The 4,937-nt window shown below is 34.0% G+C and overlaps 1 protein-coding gene across 1 annotated transcript in view; it reads left to right on the top strand.

The window, feature by feature from the left end:
* Positions 1–4,937, top strand: part of cd4-1 (CD4-1 molecule) — a 20,900-nt gene that overhangs the window by 5,652 nt on the left and 10,311 nt on the right. The window contains exon 2 of the mRNA XM_036216094.1: positions 3,392–3,446. The gene's annotated coding sequence lies outside the window, so the exon portion shown is untranslated. The remainder of the gene's footprint in view (positions 1–3,391; positions 3,447–4,937) is intronic.

The raw sequence follows: 4,937 nt of genomic DNA, 5'->3' as shown, positions 1-4,937 counted from the left end.
CACCTTTTTATACTGTTTTCTGAAATATAAACTTTTCACCTGATGTTGAAAAACTACCGGATGGAAGATTTTTACCCATTTGTCCTTTTGATGCTGCCACAGTTAGGCCAAAATTGTATTTTATTGATACTTTTTTAAGTTATATTAGGATGTTTAGTGTTTTTGTGGACTAATTTGGTTGCTATTTACCTAAAAACTACACACTATGAAAGGAAGTTTGTAATTTACAGAAATAATGAACGCTCCACGCACATGAGTAGGCGCTGTAAGAGCTGTTTTTCCATTTCACACTGGCGTCATCATTAACATCACCAGCCTAAACCTGCTGGATGGTCACAACTGGTTCTATTATGTCGAGTGTTGTTGTTTTTTGTGAGAAAACCTATTTTTTCTGCAGCATACACCATAAAATATTTACTTCATGCTTTACAATTCTTTCCTTGAGAATGTCTTAAATATAGAAATAATTTATTCAAACATATATGTTACAGCACATATAGAACTGACTTTGTGCGTAGTTTAATCCAGGGGTGTCGGCACACTTTTTGACTATTGGGCCTAAAATGTTTTAAAACTTGACTGACCAGGAGCAAATCTTATATGAGAAACAACATGGAATCTGAACAAAAACTTCCTTTTTTTAATTTAAGAATGGTGGATTTTGTTTCTATTTTAGTTCCAATTGGATCAATTGGTTGAAGTCTTTCAGGGAAAAACGCACAATTGTGTTTGTTGTGTTGGAATGATCAAAAAAATGACTTACATGCGTCAGAAAAACAATAAATCTGCAAAATAACTTTCTCCACCGGAACAAAAGTCAGTTTATTTGTGGTGCACCGTATAAAGTGAGGAACCAGAATTACAGGGAAATTAAAACATTAATTTGGATTATCAATATAAATTATTTATATGTGGTGGGCCAGATTAAATGGCACAATGGGCCGCAGTTTGCCCACTGTAGTTCCCATTGTAGTAACCCACACACGTCAATTAATTTTAAGTTAATCAACATTTTTTAATATTTAAATTTATGCAAACGTTAAATAAAAATATATACTCTTAAATTAAAAAAATAGAAAACTGTAAAGATTTTTGATAAAACTGCTTTGTTGCTGAAACGCAGATTCAAATCTGGATTTGAGAGGATTCTGATAACTTTTTGCTCTCCATTCGGATCTCTAAGAACATCCATTACTATAAACCATCGTAACTAATATTCTTGTGCGCTTTCAGGACTTTCTCTGTGGCATTTTTTGAGTTGAAACACAACCTCCCAAAAATAATGTATTTAACGGCGGTACAGAAAAGTATCTTATTGGACACAATATTTATCTGAATGGCTGAATTATTTAAAGATTTATCTGGCTGTATTAGCTTCTAAATTAAGTTGAATTTAACCTCTTCATAAAACTTTAAAGTTTAACTATTCGATGCCTGTTGATGGAAACGACTTTTTGTCCAATGTAACCTCAATTTAGCATCTACTTAAAGGCAAAAATATGAAAGAAATGTTCTGGAAATATGTTCTGGAGGTATTGTGTATTGCTGCAAAAGGTTTTTATTTAACCACTTATAACACAAAATATTTAACATACTGTTACTTTTAAACTTTTAACACGATCAACATAATTCAAGTAGATTCTGAAGGAGAAAAGCGGCTCATACGAGCCGCTTTTCTCCTTCAGAATCTACTTGAATTACGTTGAAGGGTTGAAAAGTTACAGTAAACATTTAAGCTCCGGAGTTAAAGGATTTAGCTGTGAAGATGGTACACAAATACTACATAAACAGTGTTGCACAACCCTGTGGTGCACAAAAGGTTGTTTCCCTTCACGTCTCCTTCAAATTAGCGTTAAATTCCACCATATGTACGATAAAACAAAGAATCTATATTTCCATGATGAGGAAAGCATCATTCAGATGCTGAAAATAACTCACAGATTGGTGTGGGAGAGGCAGTAAACTTTTGTGGCCTTCAGGTACTGTTTCATAAGTGTGATGTTTCAGAGAAGTTTGAATGAAGTTCCCCCATGATGTAAGAGAGCGAGTGTTTTTCAGTCAGTGAGCCGAATGTCACGTCCTTCTGATTCTTTTCCGCTGACATTTACGGTATTACCTTGCAACAGTAGTAGACACTAAAAAGAAAAACTAAAATGTGGTGGACGCTCAGATGTTCGGATGTACTCCATCTTTGTTTTTGAGCTAATAGAGATGTGGAAAACTTCGAAGTAAGATAACAGAGGTGGAGGTAAACCCTCTGTAGGAGAGAATGGACGATGAGCAAGCGGGAAATGTCTGTTGAAAGAGTGAATCACTCTGCGTTCTTGCTTGTGGCAATCTCTCTGTCTTCCCTTCTTTCAGTAATGAATCGATGTGAAACACGCCTTCGTTAGGTGACTGACTAACAAGGGAGTCCTCACTTTCAGGTGTTTTCCACCACTAAAAAGCTGAAATATTTGGAAAAAAACTATAACGAGGATTCACTCTTCTATCGATTTACAGAGGCCTTCAGACAAGTAAGTTCTAGTCGAGGAGGAAACGTAAAAAAAAATGTTTCATTTCGAGCTCAGAGGGAACAGAAGCAGGTGTGAACTCCTCATGAAGGCAGTACAGAGGCAGGCGGAGAAACCTCAGAGAAGCACATGAGACGAGTGAGAGATGTTTGTTTTGTCCTTGTTGTGGTTCATGTCTTCAAACCACCTCGGCAGTGTTTTCTGCAGCGTTGATCCCCTCACTGATCCTCTCAAGTGACAGGAGTCTGGAGGACGACTGAAGATGTCCACCTATAATCATGTTAGAGCAGCGAAAGTGGCACGAAACAGCATTCTTTTGGCTTATTCAATGATAAAATAAGTCAGTTATTAGTTTATGTTTTTAGAATTCACAACAATCATAGATAATATTTTATTATTTTAGTCTGAATTAATGAGGTAGCCATAAAATGGGATCATTGATCTTCCGTCTGCTCTCTGTCATTCATAAAGCTGTAGGATTGGGTTGTGTTCTGTACATCATTTTGCGTTTTTGATGTTCCTAAGCTTCAGAAAAGTAAAAAAAAATAAAAATAAAGAAAGTTTGACAAAGCTACTTGAAACACACCACACCAGAAATATTTCACCAAGACGCACGTCGTGTGCAGAAAGTTACAGAAATACAAATGTAACGGATCCATATCAAATAAAATATATCAAATTTCTATCAATATTCCAATAGTTCCAAAAAGTTAATAAACTGACGTATTGTTTTAAATGTTTAAATTACTTTTAAGAATTATCAAAAACTTTCCTGCTGTAAAATTAAGAACTTTTAAATATTCTCATCTGATATGTGTATTTAATCGTACTGAGAATAAATGTATTTTTAAAAAAAATTTTTTTTTTGTCTTTTTCAGAGACGTCTCTGAAAGTCTGCTGACTGAACGCGCCTGTTCCTAAAACTACACTAAGGTAAATATAACAGATACTGGTTACTATTTTGAAAGTTGCAACATTTTGACACAAAACAAGGATTTTTAAGGCTAAGATGGTCAGTAAATGTTGGACTAAAACGGACTTTTAAGCGACTGAAACGAGAATTAAATATAAGGGCACCAATTTCCTGATGCATTTAAACGGGAAATTTTACATATTATATTTAGTTGTGTGTCTTAATAACCTTTAAAGCTTCTTATTCATGTTTCAGCTGGTTACAACTTTATGGAGTTTATTCGAATTTATTGGTGATACCAAACAGTAAACAAGCATTTTTTTTTTAAATCTAAACGAACAAATATAAGACTTTAACCATTCCCCTACCATTATCACAGGGATTTATTAGCAGTCTTGACTTAATCATCCAGAACAAACTTTTTACAGCAGAATATCAGGAAACATTCTTTACAGAGTTAATGCATTTCACTTTTATTGAATCTTAAATGTTGTTTCGCAGGTTTTAATCAATTCAGCAGCTTAACTTTATTTAAAAATATTGTGAAAAAGCAGGAATTTTAATTTGATTTTCATGCATTGAGTTATAGTTTGGTAGAAGTTAGAATTGCTCATGCCGTTCATCTGGATGATTTTTTTCTGGCGCGGCAGCTCCAGCAGACTTAAATAATAAAATGTTGACTAAGATTAAAGAGAAATTATGTATAATAAACTAAGAAATGATGAGAAACGGACACAGTAAAAAAAAAAAAAAAAAAGCGTAACCTGTCAAAATTAAGGAGACGTTTAAAAAAGAAAGACACAGTAAAAGACATCGACACATTCTGAGCCAAGTATTTAAGATTTTAGGTTTACTTAGGTATTTATTGCTAATTATATTTATTTTGATTTCTCATTTTTTGTGTTCATCATTTCAAAAATCTTAATCACATTTCAGAGCCATTCAATTTTCTATTTTGTGTTTTTGATTTGAAATAATGTTGATTTGAGGTTTGAAAGTTGGTCTGTGATTTACCTCTAAAACGTTACTACTAAAGCAGAAACGCGTGCTGGTGATATGCAGAAAGAACCATGCGTTAATAGTGACCACACGGAAACTCGTTGTATAACTTAAGATTATTTTTATTAAGCGGCGTCTTAGATTTATCTTTTTTTTCCACTATTATACTAACTAAAATACCGATAATGAAATTGTTTTATTAAACTTGTCAACTGACAGAATGTTCAAGTTATATAAGTTCTTTTAAAGCATCACTAATTGGGATGCAAATTAATTTTTATTATACTTCGGCTAAACAAAGGTGGTATAGAAAATATTTTAGAACAGATGTGTTTTCCATAAGGCGACCAATCACATGTCGATATTGTTGTTCTTGACTTTCTCCTACATCTGTGTGTCTTTTTGCAGACCAATCAGCGCTGAGGGAGGCGCGACTTTGCTTGAAAAACAGTTTGTTTGACAGATCGAACTCATTTCCGCCCAGCGACAGATCTCAGAGCACCGAAAGACAC

Source organism: Oryzias melastigma, linkage group LG16, assembly GCF_002922805.2.
Source record: "Oryzias melastigma strain HK-1 linkage group LG16, ASM292280v2, whole genome shotgun sequence".
Taxonomy (NCBI): domain Eukaryota; kingdom Metazoa; phylum Chordata; class Actinopteri; order Beloniformes; family Adrianichthyidae; genus Oryzias; species Oryzias melastigma.
Note: the sequence above shows the minus strand (reverse complement) of the source record. Positions and strands in the feature narration are given on the sequence as shown.